Below are 23600 nucleotides of genomic sequence, written 5' to 3' on the forward strand. Positions count from 1 at the left end.
AATGCATGGCAGGAAAAGACATTTGTTTCAGTCACGTGGTACAGCTTATTTTAATCAGAGATGCTTTTTATTTTTTAAAGGAAAGCATGGGTATTTAATGGAGAGAAAAATAATAGTTATTTCTGTTATTTGCTTTGGTTGTTAGGAAGAATAATTCAGGAAGAGGTCTTGAGACTTACCACTCCTGTATCCCAAATCTGAAGCAAGGAAGTACTTTAAAAGCCCAACACCAGAACCCAAGTTCTGACATCACTTAAAATGTCAAAATGCAATGTGTCCTATTAGCAGATGAGAAAGAGAATGCTCCATCTTACAATTCTTTTTCTTTGTCTATGGGGCTGCTTTTTCCCCCCAGGGGGAAAGGGCATTCTTCATCTAGTTTTGCAGGGCAACTGGCTTCTTATTCTTTTTATATTCCTTGGTGGTATCTCAGCTTTGCAGTTTTAGGGGAAATTGGCTTTTGATGTGTAGCAAAAATGATAACCGATTTTAATATAAAATACTGAATGCTGGGTATTAAACTGTATGGCAGTAGGAAAAAGAGTGTCACAGAGCATTAGTTTTCAAGGCTTGAAATGAAGTGGCTTACCTTATCAAGAGAAGCCTTAGAGGGACGCCTGAGTAGCTCAGCAATTGAGCCTCTTCCTTCAGCTCAAGGTGTGATCCTGGAGTCCCGGTATAGAGGCCCACATGGGGCTCCCTGTGGGGAGCCTACTTCTCCCTCTGCCTATGACTCTACCTCTCTGTCTCTCATCAGTAAATAAATTCTTATTTTTTTTAAATAAAGAAGCCTGAGAGAGAGAGGCCACCTCTTAAAGGAGGGGCCCAGATGGATGGTGGGAGATGAATGCAGAGGTGCCTGGTGCTGTGGTTTCTCATAAGGAATCTAAGGAAATCTTACCTATAACTGAATCCTTTGCTTCTGAAAGATGGTCTGCGCCAGCCTTCTCCTTGCTGCCACCCCTGCCAGGAGCCTAGAACTTGAAGGAGGTGCTTGATCAGCCAGAAAAAGGTGAGCTGGCCAGAGGCAAGGGAGTTGATAAATCACAGCACCTGCTCTATCGGGACCAGTCCAGTGCCAAAAGCCACTGGCCTTGTTTTCTTTAAAAACAAAAACAACAGAACCTTGGCCCGAACTGTGCATAGAAAGGACAAGAGAAAGTAATAAAGTGGCTGTATTTTCTAGGTTTAGTATTCACAATCCAATGTGTGTTGTTCCTTAAATTTCTATCTTTATTTTCTTTTTCTTTCTCTTTTATTCTTTTTTAAAAGACTTTATTTATTCATGAGAAACAGAGAGAGAGAGAGGCAGAGACACAGGCAGAGGGAGAAGCAGGCTCCATTGCAGGGAGCCCGATGTGGGACTCGATCCCAGGACCCCAGGATCACGCCCTGAGTTGAAGGCAGACGCTCAACCACTGAGCGACCCAGGTGTCCCTGTCTTTATTCTTTATTTCTTTACACAACACTCGCACCTTGGCTTCTTACTTGCAGTTTCGTCTGTCCTGATGGTAAAAAGATTGGGGTTCCCTGTCAAGGTCTGCCACACAGTTACATTGTGTGCTGCTGCTCATGAACCTTTCAGTGGCCCCAGCTACTTCTGTAACTGGATCTCGAGTCCCCTTGCTAACTGTCGTCTTCCATTGTCTAGTAGAATCTTTGCTCAGGCCAGCCCAGCTGACCTCCCACTGTATCTTGGGAGTCCTTGCCTTTCAGCTTTTACTCTGAAAACTCCCCTTGACTGGAATGTTCTTCTTACCAACCAGGTCCTACTCTCAGCCAGAGTGGAGACAGGTAACTGGCATCACTCGGGTATACCACAGCTGATGGAACAGGCCATCCAGAAGCTGGTAGTATGCAAATCACTGTGTATGCAAGACAGGTTTCATGGTGAACTTGGGAGCAGGTTCAATTTGAGTATAAATAGCATAGATAGATCCCTACAGAATATATAGTTGGGAATTCAGCTTTTGCTCCACCTAACCTTATTTTGTGAGCAATCCCCTACATCATTATAAAGTCTTCATGACACTTGATCTTTTTAGGCTCAAATCTTTCTTCTCACTGTTGTATGTGGTGTGAGGATCCCTTCCTTGAGCATGGCCTGGGATTCTTGCCAAACCCAAGGATGGCTGCACCCCAATGCAGGCCAAGAGTAGAATCAGGATAGAAATGGGAATCCCTGGTACGATAATGAGGCACTGAAGGTTAGAAGTCTCCTTTCAGACTATCCTTTCTGATACCCCAAGCCTGCTGCACCCCACTCTGCATCTGCCCACTGGCTGTGAGGAGCACCTGTGCTCATTTAGCCATCTGGTCAGGCCAGGGGCAAGGTGGGCAAATAAGAGCTGAGGAGAATCTGGGTTCTTGTTTGTTGGTTTGTTTCTAAAGATTTTATTTCTTCATTTGAGAGCGAGCACAAGAGCTCTCATGTGAGCACAAGCTATGGGGAGAGGGAGAGGGAAAGGGAAAAGCAGGCTCCCTGCTGAGAGCAGGGCTGGATCCTAGGATGTAGACATGATGACTTGAGCTGAAGGCAGATGCTTAACCAATTGAACCACTCAGGTGCCCTAGATTCTGGGTTCTTTTTTTTTTTTTTTTTAATTTTTATTTATGATAGTCACACACACACACACACACACACACACACACACACACACACACACACACAGAGAGAGAGAGGCAGAGACACAGGCAGAGGGAGAACAGGCTCCGTGCACCGGGAGCCCGTCGTGGGACCCGATCCCGGGTCTCCAGGATTGCGCCCTGGGCCAAAGGCAGGCGCCAAACTGCTGTGCCACCCAGGGATCCCCCAGATTCTGGGTTCTTAAGAGGAATGGTCTACACAGTGCTGATAGTCCAGGGACTGACCAATGCTGAGCCAGGGAACCTTTGCTGCTGCCTCCAGCCAGTCCTAGAACCCTTTCAAAGGTTCGTGGGCTTCCACAATACTTTCTAGCCTTTGATGCTGTCTGTATTTCTCTTTCTACTTGGACATGCCAGAACAATATACGAAGTTCTCAAGTCTTGTTTTGGATCAACATCTTCCCCCAACCCCCTGGCCAAGGCTGGTGACCGGCAGCTTGAGGTCTGATATCTATATGAAGTGACCCCTGGTCTGGGTTCCCCAGAGTCACTGTGTGTGTGTGCTTGCGTGTGCGCGTGTGCACACATGTGCGCGCATGTGCCCAGGGGTCTCTGTGGGAATGAGTGAGGAAGAGCTCAATCTTGGTTTCGGAGACCTTAAAGTTTTTTCTCTTTGTCTTTCATTCTTTCATCCATGGTTGTGCTTTTTTTTCTTCGAAGGCCACTTCTGGGTCCCAAGGCCTGGTTGCTGCTTTGTTCCAACGTAAAAAGATGGTGTGGGGCTGTGAGCCTTAGCCTCTACCAGTCCCAGAGACCTCCCTGAGGCCTGTGGAGGTGAGCTCTCTGTGCTCTTTGGGCTCTGTTGCGGGAAGGTTTCGAGGGGATGTTGAAGCCTGGGCCTAGGATGGTGACAAGTCCTTAGAACACACAGGGGGAGAAGGAAAAGTGTGGAAAGAGGGGTGCTTCTGCAGGACACCCTGAGGCCTGGGTGGGTAGGACCGGGTGGGCAGAAGAACCAGCCTCCAAGCAGCAAGTGTGCTTCTTCCTTGTCTGTCTTTTCATCTGTGTCTTGCTGATCTGCTTTCCTCAGAAACAGGGAGATTGTTAGCAGCAGGTACCTGTTCCATGAAGGTAGAGATGAATCAGATCTGTGAGAGGGAAAAACCTAGCTAAACTGCAAATGGGAAGAAAATTGGCTAGTGGGGGGAAAAAAAGAAAAAAGGTGGTAAAATACACATAACCTAAAACCTAGCTCTTGAGCCATCAAGTACATTCCCCAGGTTGGGCACCACTATCCATCTCAAGAACTTTCTCCTCCCAAACAAACACCGTACCTGGTACATGCTAAGTCCTTATTCCCACTGTCCCTTTGCCCCTGGCAACCACCATTCTACTCTCTGTTGCTATGAATTTGTGTATTCTGTACCTCATTAGGAGGAATTATAAAATATTTGTCCTTTTTGTGTCTGTCTTGCGTTTTTAAGTTGACATTTTTCTTGGTATTTTAAGTAAGCACTCCTGAGTAGAGGAGAGGAGAATGGGCTTTTCTCTCCCGTGGAGCCAGTCCTCCCCCTCCCTCTTGCCCATCCTTGTCCAAAGTGGCAAGGCCAGTGTTCTTCCTTAGCTAATCCTCTGTGTGGAATGAGCTGACAGCTGGGGGCTCCCAAAATTTGCTTCCAGCTGTTCTCAGGCTTCAGTGTTTTCTCTAGAATGTTGAACTGAGGTTGCCAGATTAAATACAGTCTTCTCGGCTGAATTTAAATCTGGATAACAGCACACACAAAAAAATTTAGTATAAATATGTCCCATATATTGCATGGAGCATACTTAGAAATTACTTGTGGCTTTTCTGCAATTGAAATTAAACTGGATATCTTGTATTTTTATCTGTCCCAATCTGGGCAACCCAGTGAACACAAAATAGAATGACTCATCAGTGAAAGGCCATATCGTTGGCTACAAAGATCTCAGAAGATGGGTGGATTTGATGGCAGGTTAAGAGATAAAGATGATTTGGTCTGTGATAGAATGTAAAGAAAAAAACTAGGATCCCAAAAGTTGTATTTTAAACTGTATAGACTTTATCAGTTACATCTGCAGACAGGCACTACTTACCTGCTGGTCAAAATATGGTCTGTATATGGCGGTACCAGAAATAGGAGCCTTCATGTAAGGGCACTTATTCCTGGGCAGATGCCAGGATACCTGCTAGCATGGATCCAGGGGGAGTATTTGAAGGGTTCCCCAGAGCCAAGCTGTGTGTCCGCCCTGGCCGTGGTTTCTCTTGTTGACTGATGGAGCCAGCTGTTTTATGTTGTGTGAAAAATCGAAACTTGATGCCTAGTTTCCCTCTTGTCCCTTGCTGTTCAGCAGCGAAGGGTCCTCAGATTTATTCTTGTGGTACTTTGAATCAGCTTTCCAAGTGTGGATTCAACAAAAATGCAACTGATGATGAGTGTTTGCCTTGAGTAAGTCAGGCTGACGCTGAATCATTCCTTTTCTTTTTTCTGCGTGGCTGTTTTTGCTTGCCCTCCCCCTCGGATTTGGGTTCTTGGGGCTGGATGGCTTTTTTCCTTGGTGTTTTGGAGCAGACAAAATAATCGTCTTCAGGTTTGCAAACAGTGTGAGACCTTCCTGTAGTTGCTGGTGGGGAGGTGGAGAAAATCAGTGTTTGGCTCTGTTCTCCAGAGGCCAGGCCCATATGCAGATGGGGGGGGGGGGGTCCCTGGTCCCTGGCAGCTGGCAGCCTGTGGGCAGGTGGAGGGGGCTGAGGCTCCTGAGGCTCAAGGGATGTGGGTGTACCCTTACTGGGTTCACAGCAAAGACCTACACGATTTATTTTGGGGTTTTGAAGCCCTAGCAGTTTGTGGCTCATTTTGGCCTCTTTCTTCCCCAAGGGACTACGTGATATTTAATGACTCAACTCTGATTGTACTCCGGACGTTTCCTTTCCACTGAGGTCAGTTTATAGAGCTGTCCTCAAGCAAACATTTGTGCAAGGGGAGGCAGAAATAGAAGAAAGAAGAGAAGCTCTGGGGCCCCAAAAGTGGGCTTCAACTGCTGACCCCATGTGCTGGGGATGCCCTGACATTTTAATGTACAGTGTACTGCCAGCTTCAGGCTTCCTGGAGGAATCTGGTTGGCAATGCTGACTGGCACTTGGGGGCCTACTGTCTTCAGGGCTGCTTGTTCTCTGGCTAGGTGCCCCAGCAAGGACTTGGGGACCCCGCAGGGGGACACCTTCATATAGGGTATGGGATCATTCTTAGGTCTGGTTAGGGGTGAGGTGTCCGGCAGGAGCCTCAGAGTGAGTATTTTAGAAGTTGCTGGGTCTGTACCACTACCTCCATTGATCTCCTCCTGCTTTCCCTCTGTAGGGCTTGAGCTTGACACTGGGAGACCAGGGCTGGGGCAGGAGCACATGTTGAGTTCTGAGCACTGAGGCCCAGCTCCTTAGTTTGGCTCAGATCCTGGAAGGCTGGTTTCCTTTATTCAGCACTTTAGAGGAAGAGTAGCTCAAGTAGCCTAGAAAAGACCAAATTCCTTGGGATAAAGGTGTGAGGAGATGGCTTGTAGAGCATTCTTCCCAGGGCCCTGCCTTCCTCTGACCATGTGAGATGGAGGTGGGGGGGGCGGGGGCGGGGAGAAGAGATAGGTGCTAGCATCTTGTTTTCTCCCTCTCCCCCCAGACAGATTGATTTGCTGCCTCTGCTCTTCCTGAGGGGCTGACAGCATCAAACATGCTGGGGGAAATCGTTGACATTGGGGGTAATGTGTAGGCAGTTAAGTCTGTTACTAAGCACAAAGAATTTGAGCAAAGGAGAGAGACAAATAACTGGTATTAAAGAAAACAGTCGTATTTGCTGCTTTTCTTTGAGGGTCTGTCATGGGCAAAGGGATGTGGCACCTGCTGAGAGAAATAGGGAAGCATTGAGATGGTGAGTCTGCCTGCAGGAGTCTGTGAGGAGATGAGGAAACCAAATCCCTGCAATTTGCAGGTCAGGGAAGAGTCCCCAGCAGGGAGGGGGAGTGAGAGAGGCCTGAGGAGCTCAGAGGGGTTCATGGAAGTGTGGCTTCAGCTGAGCCTGGAGTTGTGTCAAATGTCTGAAAGCAAATGAGGGCATTCCTGGGGTGCCTGGGTGGCTCAGTTGGTTAAGCATCTGCCTGCAGCTCAGGTCAGGATCCTGGGATTGAGCACTGCATTGTGCTCCGTGCTTGGTGGGGAAGTCAGCTGCTCCCTCTGCCCCTCTTCCTGCTTATGCTCTCTCTCCCCCAATCCCCTCTCTTTCTCTCCAATAAATACATAAAAAATCTTAAAAGGATGTTCTGGGTGGCAGAGACTGAAGGAACAAGGACCAGAAGGTGGGAGGGCACAGGGGTAGAGCACTGGGTAGCCCAAAGGTTGTTAAAGGACTGGGACCCACTGTGAACTGATGGTGTGGGATTTTTTTATTTCACTTGTACGACTTGACTAGTGCCAGGTTGGATGTTGGTTGGTAACTTCAAAAAAGGTAAATCTCTACCTCTTACTTCTTGCCTCCACTCTTCAGCCTCTGCAGTTAACACTGCAGGAGAATACCTGCCCGGAAGGCCTCCAGCAACCCATTAGTGGCCAAATCTCACTGCTTAATCTCCGGCTGCCCTGCAGGTTTTGCTGTTCATCCTTTTAACACCCTCTCCGTTTTGCCTCTAGAACACCTAACTCCTGTGACCTGCCTTTTTCTGGGACCTTTCCTTCTTGGCCATCATGCTTGTCTCCTGCATGTGTCTGCAATGCCCCAGGCTCTGTCCTCCAAGCCACCTCTCTTCCTCTCCCTGCTCCCTGTGCCGAGGGCTTTACCCCAGGTTCATGGGGATCCTTGTTGACTAACTGCTCTTTGGCAAGCTCCCGGAGCCATACCACTGTCACCAACCCAGCTCCTGGAAGTTAGGGTTCTGCAATTGTGAACCTCTGAGATGCAAAGAACTGAAGATAGTTCCACAAATATCTAAGTAAACACCCTCTGGATATAAGCTCCAAGGGAGACCAGTAATAGCCTGGGATCATCTATTCCGTATCTGCTTCCCCTCCAGCCTTCTGTTTCCAAGAGCCTCTTCCCTTGAAAACTCTGAATGAGCTCTAAATATCCGGGAAGGCTGACACCCTACTGTCCTTTTTGGTAACTTGAAATTGACAACATTCTAGAGCATCATACTTCCTAGCCATGTGATGAGAGGCCAATGAGCATCTGCTGGATTTCCAGAGCTGCAGTGGGAACAGCTTCTACCACACAGGGGGCAGATGTGCTCCTGAGTGGATCCTCCCCACGGCTTAGAATGTGGGGCTGGGCCCCAGGGATTTGAGTGTTCTCTGGGTCCATATCTTGCATAGGCGACTTTGAATTTGACACCTCTGTCACATAGCCAGTGCCTGGAAACCCTGAAACTATTCCTGGTATTCATAATTCACATCGGGTAGGCTTAGGTGGTATTTATAGCACTCCCCAAGACAAGTTACTGCCAGAGGAGGTAGTGACACTTATCAGGTGCAGCGTAGGAGACACAAGGCTGAATACATGCTTTTTCTGGCTAATTTTAGATTCCCAGTGGTTGGGGATGGGAACAAGGGCTTATCACATAGTCCGTATGCTTTGAGGCTCTGATTGCCCTGAGAGACTGGAGGTCCAGATACTTGTGGCCATTTCTGTTCCTAGGGCTTGCTGTCTTTTCTGTGTGTGCCTCCCTGTTCAGATTCTCCCTGGCTCTGCCCTTTCTTGCTCTGCTACAGGGAAGTATGTGTACGGGGCTTGATGGGCTAGCATTAGGCCACAAAACTGTGGGATGGGGACTCGGAGTGGGACAGAAGTTTAACCAGTAGGACATTGTGCCTTATAAACTGTTGTACAACCTGTGAATGTTGGATAAACTGTTGAGCTTGCCTATGTACCGTAGTGTGTAGTAAAGGGGATCTCCTTGTTTCCTGGAGATTTTTGAGCTGCCTATACTTTTAAGGCAGAAGCGCGTGGCTGCAGAGGTGCTGGACCCCGTCTTCCTTGGGGGTCAGCCCTTGATGGCAGAAGAGCCTCTTCAAATGAACTGCCTCTATGGGGGCTGTGGCTCCAACACAGGGAGAGATTTTGCTGCGAGCAAGGTGTACCAGAATATGGAGGGTCAGGAGGCCGCCTGGTGTGTGTTGGTGCTTTCTACCATCCGTCCCTCTGTTACAAAGTCCTGACAAGCTGAGCTCCTTGACAGGCCAAGTGCTTTCGTGAATGTTTGTGTGGACCAGCTGCCAGGTGGAGGAACCCAGGGAGAGTGGCCAAGTTTCGTTTTGCCTCCTCCCCTGCTTTCTATAGGTGGGCCTCTTGTTTGCCATCTCCCGCTTTGGGCACCCAGGACAGATTTTTCTGGGGTAGTTTTCTTTTGTGTGGCTTGTAATGACTTGAGCTACCTGTCTTGGTATAAATAAATAGCCATAACTTGGAAGCAGGTCTGTGAGAAAAAGCTGGGGGGTTGGGGGAACCCCTCTCCTCAAAGGATGGCGATGGGACAGTCAGATCTGATTCACTCTTCCTCACCAACAGTTGTTGGGCCTTGGCTTTCCCTCCTTGGGATTTGGAGAGATTCAGAGGAGGGAACAATGGAACCTTTATTGGCTGCCGGCTCCCAGAGCAGCCCCTGCTGTGGCCGTGCTGGCATCGCCCTCGGAGCAAGGGCTTGCGTAGGGATGGTGAGTGGGGACAAAGCTTGCTTTTGTGCCCGGGCCTTTCTCCGGTTTCTCTGCGCTCTGAGAATCAGGCAGTGTCCTCTTCCCGCCTCTCCCCTGATTCCTTGAGATGGGTGTTGGAAACGGTAAGTTCGCAGTCTTTCAGGTTGGGGTCCTTCTGTGCTTGTCATTTCTCCTTGTGGGTTGGGTATAATGAGAAGGGACACATTGGTTGTCAAGAGACGTGTCTGGTTGGTCCTGGTTTTTCTCTACCACTTGTGGGACGCCTCTGAAACCTCTGGGGGGGAAGGGTTGTACACGGTTAAGTGTGGGGTTGAGGGGCGCCTGGGTAGCTCAGTTGGTTAAGCATCTGACTCTTGATTTTTGGCTCAGCTCATAATCTCAGGGCCCTGGGATCGAGCCCCATGTTGGGCTCTGTGATCAGTGGGAAGTCTACTGAAGATTCTCCCTCTGCCAAATGCCCCTTCTGTGCCCCCCTGCCTGTGTTCTCTCTCTCCAATCTTAAAAAAAAAAGACAAAAAAAAAAAAAAGACATGGGATTGATGGAGAGTTGATTGGTCCTCTCAGGCATCCAGACCTGCTCAGCCTGGGGCATTTCTTCTTTCTTGTTCTCTTCTCTCCTGCCCCCTTGCCTGGTGACAGGGGATGTGATGAGAGGCTATGGTGGCTAAACCACTAAAGAAGAGTCTAACTCAAATGGTCACCTGGCACAGCTACTTTGGCAAGCATTGGGTCTGGCTTCAAAAAAACAAAACAGTTTAATTGCTCTTTCTACCTTACAGGGCAGAAAAATAATAGGATAACAAAATATGAATGTGTGCTATTCAAAAAAGGCAAAGTATTTTTTTAAATCAGTAACTTGACCTTCCCACTATTCCTTAAGCCTTGACTCTTGTTTGAAATTGATTTGCCTCAGAGGGACCTCTTTTAGAGTTTGTTAGAAGCTCTGATGGAGATTGCTGGCCCACGAGTGGCCTGGTCAGCACAGAAAAGGGAAAATACAAGTGTTGGCTAGACCCTCTCTGGGTTATGAATGAAGTAAGGGCATAGGATACTTTGCTTGGTGGGAGTCAGGAAGGAGAGCTGATGCGTATTGTTAAGACTAAATCACGGAAGGAGCACTGTTGAGTATGGTTTCACAGAAGGCCTCGGGAGAGAGCCAGGTGGCAGGTACTGCTGGTGGGCTCTGTGCCGTCCACAGCAGATCCTCCCTTGGCTTCTCTCTCCTGAGAGGTCTGTGGGCGGTCCAGTTAAGGGAAGGCCATGGAGTTGGCTGGTTGCTCCGTGTGTTAGGGGTGTCTGCTTTAGAATCTACCCCTGCCAGTGTCTTCCAGGTGTTGAGCCAGTGACTCTCCTTCCTGGGACCCTGTGGGTGGAGCTTCCTAGTCTGGGCTTTTGCAGGCATGGATGTTGGAGAGGTAGCACACCTTAGGGATACAGGAAAGTCTGCTGAGCCACAGGGGCTGCTGTTTTTTAGGAGGAGGGTGGGGTAGTGCTGTAGGCTGAATAATGAGAGAGTGGGAGGGAATGGCCTTGAGCTGGGGGTGTGGCTCCTGCCAGCTGGTCTTGGCCTCCCTGGTAGGACTGTAAAACACAAAGCTAGCTTGGTGCAAGGCTTCGGTGGGAATGGGAACCACATGGAGGCTGCAGGCTGGACTGCATCCTCTGGTTTCTCTTTCCCCTTTGCATTGCTTTGTGTCTCATCTTTAATTGAAATGCCCTTGTTAGGAAATCTAGCTCTGGTGAAAAGCTATCCTGACCGCAGAGCAGCCACCCCCAGAGTAGGGAGGAGGATGTGGAAGGAGACACTAAAACAACTTGAGACTCCCAAGAATTGCCTTTTTGTTGTACAGTTGGGCTGTTGGCTGTGGCCATGGGCCCTGTGGCTGGTTGGGAGTATTTATTCCCCTTCAGAATAGGGGTGCCTCTTGCCTCTCCCCCAGCCCCGTAGCTCTGGTAACCCTTTTCTGTATTTCCATTGATGTTTTTGTATCCTCTTAACAGCCTCCAATGTTAAGTGAGTAAAAAAGATAAGACTCTGCTAATATTTAATAAACTACTTAAAACTGTCCCTCTTAGAAACCGGGCTAAAGCCACCTATTGACTTCCCTTCTTTCTGACCCCGCCTCTGGTGGCTGAGGGATAATGAGATGCTCACTGGTGTGTCCCTCTGAATCCTTTCTTTCCTTCATCTCCTCTTTCCTTCCTGAACAAATCACAGCTCTCTTTTTTCAGATATGGATGCTGAGAACTAGTGCTAGTGATTGACCAATCCTGTGAGTATAGGCAGTGGCCTTCCTGGGATTTTCCTGCCATTGCGTTCCAGCACTCAGTGCTTCTCCTGGTTGACACTGCAACCTGTAGTGGCTAAACAAGAAGTGTTGAACATCTCAATATCTGTCTTCTGAGTTCTTAGAACAATTCTTCATTTCCTGATACTACTTTCCTTGTAAATGTGTAACTATACAGAAAGTAAAGTTAACTTCATGGAGTTTTGTGATCAGGAAGTTAGTTACATTTCATCCTTTGGTCAGTGTGATTGTACTTAAGTTCAAGTTCTCTCTGACTTGAAAGATGTGTTTAGCTGCAAGCGTTCCTCAGTCTACGAGGGAACCCAGATACTTGGCTGTGAGTAAATAATTAGAAACTGGGTATTGTGGAGGATCACTTTTATTCTTGTTAGCAGCCAAATATCAGGCATTCTTGGAAGGTCTGATGAAATGCTCATTTTAAATGCAAATTGTTTGCACAGTTAGAAGGAAAATGGAATCATTCTGGCTCCCAGCACTCAGCATTTTTGCCATTCCTTCTGATGGCTGAGGGGAGGGCTTGTGACTAAGTCCTTCAGCATTTTTATTATGATTTCGGATTTGTGTTTGCTGAGAGGAAGCCTTGCTCTGGAACATTAACCTTCTTTTGCCATCGTGGTGTTTGTACTGGTCTCGCTCTCCCCCTCCACAATCTCTGGATTACCTTTCTCATTTGGTTTATGGATGTTGGATGTACTAGGAAATTCATAGTGGTGTTTGTCCTTTTGTTCAAGGTGAATGAAATGTGTTCAACACTTTGGCTCCTGGGCTGTGTGTCTTTTAGTCTTACAAGTTTGGCTTCCCTCTTGTTTCTTCTTCTGGATGCCTTCTCCCATTTTTCCGGTTAGCCTACTACTCTGTCCTCACTTGAGATCTGGAGAACCCTTGGCCTTGGATGGCCATAGGAGGATGCCTATGCAGCATGGCTTGGTGGATGGTTCATTGTCCTGGACTGTGTGAAGAACACATGCACAGTGCTGAGCTTTGGGAGTCCGTTAAAGATGTTAATCTTCTCCCCACATCAGACAGGTTAAATTCCTTTTTCTGAAAGGGAGACTTTTACTTGGAAAACAACTTCTGTGTTCTTGAGTTCTAGAAGCCATTGGGCTTCTATATGGAGAGGCCCAGCCTCTGAGATAATTCCATGGGAGGTGTGTGCCTTCAGCTAGAGCCAGTGGACAGGCTTTTGGGAATGACAAGATAGTAGCATGTTTTCTCCATCCATAAAACAGTGACTTGATACTGAGTCTACTTCCTAAGCTGGGGTGGCAGGCTGATTTGTGGTTGCTAAGAATTATGAAAATGCAAAAACCATATACATCATTGAGTGCAGTTGCACCCCATGTGATTTCTTTTTAATTTTATTGCAAAGCTGTCTCACTTTGTTGCTTACACATTTTTGCAAAGCAGAAGATAGAATGTGAAATGCAGTTTCCATATTAGTCCTCAGTTTGTTGACTGCAACAAATCATTTTTAGAATTAGAAGGAGCTCTTCAGGTCCAGGAGCTCTCTGCTTTTCATTTCTGTGAACTGGGAGATCACCAGGGACATTTTTTGGTGGGTGGTGATAAAGAGAAGCCAGTTGTTTTAAACAGCATTGCTCCTCCTCTCAGTGGAAGTGAGATAGGGCTGAGAGAAGACTGGTGGGGAAATGTCCCTGATCAAAGGTTATACCGTAAGAGACAGTGAATAGCTCCAGGCTTGAACTGCCATACTTACTGGAAGGCTTTGAGAAGTAATAGTTGAATCCAGTTTAGAAGTTGCAAAATCTGGGATCCCTGGGTGGCTCAGCAGTTTGGTGCCTGCCTTTGGCCCAGGGCGCGATCCTGGAGTCCCGGGATTGAGTCCCACGTTGGGCTCCCGGCATGGAGCTTGCTTCTCCCTCCTCCTGTGTCTCTGCCTCTCTCTCTCTCTCTCTGTCTATCATAAATAAAGAAATCTTAAAAAAAAAAAAAAAAAAGTTGCAAAATCTCTGCAATGTGCCAACATTGTCATTGTTGAGTCACCATGAACTGGAGACCTAGGAATTCAGGTGCTATGTCCAGACCAAGCAGCCTACTAGGGGAAGAATTAGGACTTAGGACTTTTTTTTTTTAATTTATTATTTATGATAGTCACACAGAGAGAGAGAGAGGCAGAGACACAGGCAGAGGGAGAAGCAGGCTCCACGCACCGGGAGCCTGACGTGGGATTCGATCCCGGGTCTCCAGGATTGCGCCCTGGGCCAAAGGCAGGTGCCAAACCGCTGTGCCACCCAGGGATCCCAGGACTTAGGACTTTGCCCAAGTATTTTTCCTGCTTCCTGTATTTGAATAAGGGTTCTGAGCTTCCATGCCATTGGCATTTGTGTTGGGTGATTCTGTTGTGGAGGCTAGGCTGCCTTGTGTGTCCTAGAACGTTTAGCACCATGGCCTCTACCCACTAGATGCCAGTAGCATACATTGCTGCCCTCCCCTCCCTGGCCCCCCAATTCGGTTGTGACAGCCAAAAAATGTCTCCAGACATTGCCAAATATCCCCCATTGATGGAGAATTCTTCCTGGTTGAAAGCAGTGTTTTAGTTGTAGATGATGACCCTGGGAATTCATAAACACAACTCTTAGATAGCTTGAACCCCATCCTTTTTTGCTTGGAAATGTGAAATACACAGCTAAAATACTGTTTACTAGGGCTCTTACAGTAGATAAAACTGACTCAAAGGCCATTTACAGGAAAGTGATAAACATAGTTCTGAACTGAAATGCATTGTGTTTGGGATGACCGCTTGCCCTCAAGCAGATTTGATTGTGGTTTTCTCTTCAGGTTTTGGATTTGAAGGACTTGTCTTTACTAAGCAGCCTATACTTTTGATTGGAGCTAATGGTTGTGCTTAGGAAAATGTGTATAGTGAGTAGGGGAGAAAGCAAAATGCTCTGAGGCCAAGAAGATTTTGGCAATCTGAAGATGGTGATGGATTGGTCTCCCACTTTGCAGACCTTGGGGGTAAGCTTGGAAGAGTGCCCTTAACAACCTTAACTTCTCTAAATAGAGAGCAGGTGTGAGGGGCAGATGTTGAAGTAGACCATGGCTTTATGAAGTTAGGAGTTGCTGTGAATCAATAGATGCAAAGAGCTAGAGAGCCCATTGAGAGCCCAGAGACTTGGGTACTATACCTGGGGCCTACCTTCCACTTTTTTGGTCAAGATGCCGAACAATTGGGCAGTAGGTTCCTCAGCCTTAAAAGGAATGGCAGAGTCAAGATTCCTGCTTCCTGGAGTGCCTGGGTGGCTCAGTTCGTTAGGCATCTGCCTTCAGCTCAGGTCATGACCCGGAGTCCTGGAATCAAGCCCTTCATTGGGCTCCCTGTTAAGTGAGAAGCCTGCTTCTCCCTCTTTCACTCTCCTTGGTTTTGTGTGTGTGTGTGTGTGTGTGTGTGTGTGTGCACGCACGCGCGCGCATGCTTATAGGCTTGCAGGCAGCCTGCGCACGGGCAGGCTTGCTCTCTGTCAAATCTTAAAAAAAAAAAAAAAAAAAAATTGCTGCTTCCTGGATGGGGGTGAACTTCTGAGTGGTGAAGCAGAGTATATGAGACCACAGAATAAACCTAAGACTCTACTAGAGCCCTTGTTTTGCTCAGGAAACTTGGAAGAAGCAAGGAACAAGGTTACTTTTGAATGAAAGCAAGCATGCACTATTGAATGAGTGCAAAATTTTCACAATCTGAATTTAAGATGGATCATTGAACTTAATAAATGAAGGCAATTTCATGCTTATTGTGAGTCCCTTCTCAATGCCAGGTGATCCCCCTCCCCCTCCTGTTTTGGTGAAATTCTGGCAGAGTTTGCTAAGTCATGGGCCCAGGAATCTCCAAAATTACTTTTGCATCTAAAATTTCTAGAGGGAACAAAAGAAATCTTTGGTGTAGAATCCGGGATAAGTTCACATGCTCAACAACAGAGGACTTTAGGGAAAAGGGGACCATGATAATAAAGGTTGTCTAACCTTAAGAACTCAGGTACTTCAAAGTTGTTGACTTTCCTATGTTTTGGCTTAATGGAAAAGCTTTTTGGTTTGCATTTTGGAGTGTGAACCTGTAACCAACACTGCAAAGGGGATGGACCTAGTGCTGTTGTGGGACGCTGAGGATTTAAACACATTACCTGAAAGTTGACCTAATCTACAAAATGTGCCAGAAGAGATAGCCTGCTGTTATAAGCATATTTGAAATGCCTCTAACTGAATGGTGACAACAGGTTTGGCCTGTGGAGTCAAAGTCAAAAATTAAAACTACTGACTGGGGGAATTACCTAGCTAGGGGAAGTTAGAAGAGTAAGACACTCCATTCAGTCAATTTTTGTTTCTGAAGTTATTTAATGTTACAAAGGAGGCTTTTTCTTTTCTTTTTTTCTTTCTTTTCTTTTCTTTTTCTTCTTTCTTTTCTTCTTTCTCTTCTTTTTTTTTTTTTTTTTTTTTTTTTTTTTATGTTGATGTTCGTGACCATTCTTTAGAAATTTAACGTCAAAGGCTTCAGACAGAGCCCACATCCCCAAGCTGTTGGGTTTCTGGAGAGCAATAAGGCGGCTGCCTGGCAGACACCAAGGAATGAAGAACACCTACGAATAAAGCAGTTGTTGAGTAAAACTGCTCCTGTAACCATTTGTCAGCATTACCTTATGTGAGGCAACTCTACTTATATGACGTAATAAAGATAATTTATAATGTCTTCATGAAGGCAGGAGTGGGTGGTAGTGGGGTTTTTCTTTGTCTTGTCTTGGCATGTAATTGAAACAGCCTGGATCAAATGAGAAACACTTGTGTTCGGTGGGGGAAAAGATTCCAGAGGCTTCTTGACCGGGATCCTACATTGCTTCCTTATTTTACTTGGAGCATGTAAGCAGACTTCTCATCTGGGATGAGCATGAACAACATTGCCATTTCTGTCTGTTCATAACTAAATGCATTTTAGGACCAAGGGAACGGTCTAAATTCGAGACCCATGTGACACACCCAGTGAATCAGAAGAACTGTGGAGGTTGAGCTGTCTCAAGAAATCCATGACTACGGAGGGAATTTATAAATGCCATTGGTTTAACAATGCTACTTACCCAGGAGCTGGGTCCTTCGTAAAGAAGTGTGCCTGTGCATTCCAAAGTCACATGCTTTCTTAGTACGTCCCAGAAGGAACATGGGGACAGGGTTTGCAGAAGTGCTGTTGTTCAGCCCTTGGGGAAATAGAGCCTGAACAGGATGGACTGATGGGATTGAATACTTGTGTTGGTGTAGAGGGGGGTAGGGGGAGAGGAATCTAAACAAACAAATATCCTCTTGTTCAGATTGTCGGCATGCTTGGTTTGATTCTAAAATTGGCTCCCTGAGATCCACCCATAAGAACCCTTGAAACACTAAGGCATAGTCCTTTCATAAGCATCTGAGTCCTCACTGTTGGCCAAGATTTATGTTGGATGCTTTTAGAGTACAGAGGTAAAGGTGGTGGCATCCTGACCTGCCAGGAACTCACTCAGGGAGGTGAAAGGCACACAGAAGCTAGCTGTCCAGTGTAAGATCTCCCACAGTGAGACAGAAGCCTAGGACATGAAGGGGAAGGAAAGACTAGTTTTGATGGGGAGCATCAGAAGGGTTCTTGTAGAGGCTAGGGGTGGGGAATGTGAGCTGGATTTTGGGGGGGAAGGTAGATTTATATCCAGTGTTTCTGGTTGGGCTTTCCTGGACAGAGGGACTTGGGCCTAGCCCCCAAAGTGGGTGAGTGGAAGGAGGACGTGGTCGGATGGGGAGGATTCCAGATATACTCTAGAGACTGTTTTGTGGTTCATGGAGGTGTGTCTGTGTGTGTCTATGGGAAGGTCCTGAGTCCAGGGAAATCAGGTAGGAGTTTGTGCAGGATCTTCTATCCCAGGGTGAGAAAATTGAACTGTATCCTGAATGTGGTGGGGAACATACTCAGGGGAGAAGGGAGAAAGGAGGTCGAAAAGGCAACGCTACAGGCAGACCAAAGGTACAGGAAAGAAGAAAATGAACACCTTCGAGTGTACATTTGGGTCTTTCTTCTGCTGTCAGACTGATTTTGGGGAAAGTCAGGCTGCTCACATAGGCTGGACTTTTGGGAAGACGGACTGTTGGATTTTTTTTCTTGTATCTTTATTACAGTTGTAAGTTTTCAAACCTGAATGTGGAATCACCAAGTTAAACTGTACTCAGAAGAGGTCCAGTCCTATTCTTCTTCCTCCCAAACTCTTATTCTTCTTGTCTGCGAAGTCCTCCATACAGAATCCTTGCTCCCTCTTTTTACTATTCCCTCGCTCTGAGCTTGACTGGGTGCACCATGTACGGTGCTAGGGATGCTTCTAGGAAAGGGCAGTCCTTATTCTATGGGAACTCCAGGTGAGACAGGAAAGAAGCAAGGGTTCTGGAACAGTATGAAGGGTGCCCTGGTGGGGATTTCCCAAAACCTGCACAAGAAATTACAGGAGAGTGTATGAGGGGGTGCTGGTTGGGATGGAGTGCTGGAGAAGACCACCAGCTGTGGGAGATGATGCAGATTGTGGCTTATTTAAAAAATCTTTTTTACTTTTACATGGGGCCTAAAGTTTCCTTCTAATAGCTTAGCCTTGGAGTATGGCCAGTGTTTTGGGGCTTTTTGGGGGTCATTTTTTTAATCCCTCAACCACTACCCCAGCCCTAGATTGGGGCAGAACATAGGCTGTTGTGTTGTGGGAGTTATTCTAAGGATCATAATCCATATATGTCAAGTATTGCCTATGGAATAAAATTGTCCTGGAATTACTTTGCTATTTTAAAAATGTATGTAGGAGATAGTGGGATTAATTAAAAATTTATTTTAGAGCATTTTTGCCTTACTCTTCTATCTCCAAGGATACCAGAAGTACAGCTTTGTGTGTGTGTGTACGCACGCGTGTGTGTGCATTTGCAAGGAAGAATCTTCAAAACTTTTTAACCTTAAAAGGAACTACTGCCTTCTAGCACTGAGCACAGTGCCTGTCCTCTGGGTGGGTCATAAAAGGGACAAACACGAGGGCTATAGGAACAGAGCTACGTTCATGCATCCTACCCACCCCTTGGGGACTCTGTACCATCCCATCAGCTGGGGCATGTAGGGAGAGGCACCATGTGGCCTTTTCCTGCTTGTGTTCTTGAAGGCATGTGGAAATCACTAGGAATAACAGTTGATCCCAGTCCGATGCCCTTGCAGAAATGCAGGGCTGTCATTGGAGGGTCTACTTGCAGTCCTGGCCCAGGCCTTGATTTAAAGGAACTAGTTGTTAGATGTAGTGACTAACCCCAGGGTCATGCTCCTTACCGTGAATGTCAGCCCCCCTCTTGGCTGAGGAGGCTTGTCCGCAGATTGTCTGGGTTAAACATCAGAAAGCTACCTCTGGATCTGTTTCCTGGTTTGGCTATACTCCCACATGGGTCCCATTGGGTGGAAACAGTGACTGTGCCTGTAAGTGAGCCCTCTGAATTTGAGAAGGATCCCACTTTACAGTCTCAGTGGGAAAGGGCCATGAGATCATTTTGTTCCCTTGTTAGTTGCTGAAACCCTTTGTCCTTCTGGAATTGGCAGGCCTTTACTTTTCCTGAACTCTCAGCAATGGTTTCCCTGGAAGCTATTGTTTTGAATCCATCAAGAAGAATGTTGGGCTTGTATGGATGTGTGTCCACACACACATACACAGATTCGCATCTATGCATATGCATACACAGGAAAGATATGCCTGTCTTGTGTTCGAGAGATGGCAGGTACCAGTGGAATGTTTTACTTTGAAGAAAGTGACCTATTAAAGAGTGAGTTCTGTAGTCTTTGGCTTTTGCTTTGCTTTTTAAAACTACAGATGCGAGGGATCCCTGGGTGGCTCAGTGGTTTAACGCTTGCCTTCGGCCCAGGGTGTGATCCTGGAGCCTGAGATCGAGTCCCACACCGGGCCCCCTGCATGGAGCCTGCTTCTCCCTCTGCCTGTATCTCTGCCCCACCCCCCTCTCTGTCTCTCATGAATAAATAAATAAAATCTTAAAAAAAAAAAAAAAAACTACAGATGTGAGTGAGAAGAGATTCCTAATGGGGGTGAGAGACTACAGCACTTCCTTTATTAAACGCGAGCTACAGTGCCATCTGCCCAGGGTATATGTTCAGGTGGTCCAAAACTAGTTAAAATGTTGGATGTCACAATGCCAATGTTTGGCTATTTTTATTTTTTTAAGATTTTATTTATTCATGAGAGACACACACACAGAGAGAGAGAGAGAGAGAGGCAGAGACACAGGCAGAGGGAGAAGCAGAGAGAGAGAGAGAGAGAGAGAGAGAGGCAGAGACACAGGCAGAGGGAGAAGCAGGCTTCTAGCAGGGAGCCCAACGTGGGACTCGATCCCGCGTTCCAGGATCGTGCCCTGGGCCCAAGGCAGGTGCTAAACCTCTGAGCCACCCAGGGATCCCCAATGTTTGGCTATTATAACCAAAAAATAAAAGTGACAGCTTTATCTGCTGGGGAGATGACAAAACAGGGCTCGTTTCTGAATTGCGTGCTCTCCTTATTTGGCCAAGATGATATTGGTGTGTCGGAAGGGCTAGGATTTGAGACCCTGCTGTTCATGTCTCCAAACCCTTCATCTATTTTTGTAATGAGTGGGTGACTTGACCACTTCTTGAATGAGCAGAATTCTCCCGAGGAAGGTAATAAATTGACTGAGACACCTGGAGAACACGTAAGAACCCTGGCCTTTGTATCCAGCTGAGGAGGGAGTAGTCAAGTGTTCCTCTAAACTTGCCCACACCTCTGGGCCTTCACTCCCTTCTCAGCTGGAGCTGGTTCATGGTGACAGAATGTGCCACGGGAAATTGGCTTGCAGAGCCTAAAAGAGGAAAGACCACTGGGCTTGCAGAAACCCAACACCAAGCTTTTCCCAGAGTGACAGGCAGCACTGGAGGTCAGCGTGGCCTCAGCCCCAGAAGCTCAGGACTGTCCCAGGGCGTGGACATTTAAAAATGAAAATGTATTTATAGACGGTGTCCCCGGGGCCAGAATTTTAACTGTTCCTGTGTGAGCCCCACCCTTTCACAAGAACAGACCTCATTTCACAGGCTTACTGGCCTGTCTCAAATGGGGGCTGGAAGTCCTTGTCGTTGACCTGACCCCAACTCCCCTACCCCCCAAAAAGAAAAAAGGAAAAATTGCTTTGTGACCTACACATAGAAGAGCACATAAAATGTCGAGGTACAACTTGAAGAGTAAAATGAACATCTGTGAAGCCAACAACCAGGTTAAGAAATCAATGTTACAAATATAGACCAGGATCCCCTATCACCTCAGATGTGACAAGTGTCTTAACTTTTTATTTTGACCTATTTGCTTTCTTTACTGTTAGTACCTATATATGCATTCCTAAATAATGTGTATTTCTGTTCCCTGATGTTCATTCTTGGTTTTGAAAACTCAACCACCAAATCAATCAGGAACATAGCTTTTGGGAAGCTTCCAGGTGAAACTGCTCGGCAAAGCATCCCCAGAGGAGCAGAGCCTCTGAGTGTTGGGAGCATTGCTCGCTGTGGGTCTTTCTCCACGAAAGTGCTACTAGAAACCAACTTCCTCAGTTGTCCCTGCTCTCGTGTATTTCTTTGTAAGTGGGGCTGTCATTCACACCCCGGTTTACAAAGGAGTGGTAGAAAGTTCAGGAGAATTATAAAACATTTTAATTCAGCAGGGGTCCTCAGCTAGATGTACATAGAGCAACTTATGAACTCTTTGAAACTGTATGCATTATCCTCCCTTGGGTGAAAGAGTCCGTGATCCTTCTAGAGAAGTTTGTGGATTCTCCTACTCTGTAAGGATAAGGAATAATGTAGCAATTGTGTTAGGTTTGTGTTTTTTGTTTTTTAAATGGATGCTGGAGCTGTTGAAGATTCTTGAAATATATTGGGTTGGCTTGTGTGTCTACATTGACTTTTTACATCTGAGCGTGCCTGAGTGTTGAAAGGAAAATGAGCGGTTCGTTATACCGTGGATTGTCCAGGGTGGAATTCTTGAGCATGCTGCCGGTGGCCTTGCAGGCCTTACATTCTCTCTGAAACCTGCATCTCTTTTTCTTGACCCAGAGTAACTAACTAGAATGCCAAAATGGGGGAAAAATTGGGATGGTTGCTGTAGTTTCAAAACAAATGACCTCACTGCCTAAGTTCCAATTGATGCAAGAGAAACCCTAACTTTTGCCTTATAAATAATGGACTCTGGGGAAATACATCCAAAATACCCATTTAGTGAGGGTGGGGGCACATGTATCACTGCTCAAGCTCACTCCCTAGAAACAGAATACAACTATTGTTATTACCAACTTCCTAGTTATTTCCTTAAGAGATACGGCAATTTAAACTTACAATGACTGACATTCACGTCTTCAAAGTAGAGGGGTAATTAGGCTTTTGTGAGCTAACTTGTGTGAGGTACTTTCAGCTTTGTTTCAGCACCTTAGCTGAGGGACACAGGAGTTTTACTCCATTCATTTTCTTTTTTATGGACGAGTTGACTCCTGGTCTGCAAAGTTAGGTGTGATGTGTCCATGTATGCATTGACTTGTCAGGGTCGGCTGGAACTAAAACCCCAGGGAAAGAGCTATTTAGATGATTACGGTTTAATATATAATTAGATGAAGGTTGATTTTTAAAAATGTAATCAGGAGACTCATTTCCTAGAGAATTAGCATTTTGATCATATTTTGACAAAATGACCATTGGCAACAGTCTTAGCCCACCCATTTTTGAAATGCCCTGCTTAGGGCAGTCTGGGTGGCTCAGTGGTTTAAGCGCCTGCCTTTGGCCCAGGGCATGATCCTGGAGTCCTGGGATCGAGTCCCATGTCAGGCTCCCTGCATGGAGCCTGCTTCTCCCTCTGCCTGTGTCTCTGTCTCTGTCTCTCTCTCTGTGTCTATCATGAATAAATAAATAAAATCTTAAAAAAAAAAAAAAAAAAAAAAGCCCTGCTTAGAGTCTCAGCATTTCCTGGGTGGTTTCTGGTCTCTTGGGTCTGTAAACCTGATGGTATGGGAAAAGAGCTTTGGATTTGGCCTTGTGTTCCTTATGTCTCATAAATTGAGACTTTTTAGGTGTTAAGTTTTTTGTTTTTTTTTTAAACCAAGTTTTTAGACTTCTCATACTCCAGTGTGAAAGCTTTTAAGTTTTGTTTTTGAAGAAAACCAGGAGTTTCACTTTGGCTGTTGGAAGTCTTTAGGGAGTATGGGGGGAGAATTTAGGGGAGGGGTTAACATTTGGAAATGCAGGCTGCTCTGTCTGGTTTCATCCATTAAGAGCCAGACAGAGTAAGAGTAACATTTAGAAACTGAGTTTTATTAAGGAAAGTAATTTACAGGTAAATTTAAGCTTTATAGACTTGGGTCTGCAATTCCATTCCTAGGGTTACCATTACTTGCTGCTAATTTTGGGCAAGGCAGCTCCTCTCTGAGTCTTGATTTTTCCTCCTCTGTAAAGACAGGAAGGGTCCAGTGACCTCCAAGGACTCTGGACAGTCATCTGCCAGGGCCCCCCATATTGGGGGGATTTGCAGAGAGGCTGCTTTAGAGCTGCTGGAGGTAGAATGGTGCCCCTCCCGAGACTGAGGGCAGAGCAGTTACCAGCTGTACAACTGCACAGTGCCTGAAGACCACTTGCCTCAGGTTTTCCTTTTGTAACCACTTTCTCATCTGAACCCCTGTCCTTCAGTGTTGGGAGAATATTGTGCACCCACTAACGTGGTCATCTGCGTTGACACATGTCCTTTGTCTCCTCTTTGCCAGCGCACTGCTGTAGGGTAACACCTGGATTGGGTTCCCAGACCCTTGGATGTCTTGCTGCCCACAAATTCCTGGATCAACTTGTTGAAAACTGTGAGTAATCTGCATGTTTCTACTTTGCAAGCAACTGTAGATGTGTGGATCTGAGGGCTTGGAGGGCTGTGGTCAGTAATCCCAGCATCCAGCCAGATCCGCCTGAGGGACTGCCT

General features: G+C 46.5%; 1 protein-coding gene across 7 annotated transcripts in view; it reads left to right on the forward strand.

The window, feature by feature from the left end:
* TLN2 (talin 2) overlaps positions 1 to 23600 on the forward strand; it is a 426878-nt gene that overhangs the window by 48849 nt on the left and 354429 nt on the right. For 6 of the 7 annotated variants that reach the window (XM_025472602.3, XM_049104468.1, XM_049104470.1 and 3 more), the window contains exon 2: positions 23395 to 23484. The exons of the other annotated variant lie outside the window; for it this stretch is intronic. The gene's annotated coding sequence lies outside the window, so the exon portion shown is untranslated. The remainder of the gene's footprint in view (positions 1 to 23394; positions 23485 to 23600) is intronic. 7 annotated transcript variants of the gene reach the window in all.

This window comes from Canis lupus, chromosome 30 (genome assembly GCF_003254725.2).
Source record: "Canis lupus dingo isolate Sandy chromosome 30, ASM325472v2, whole genome shotgun sequence".
NCBI lineage: Eukaryota > Metazoa > Chordata > Mammalia > Carnivora > Canidae > Canis > Canis lupus.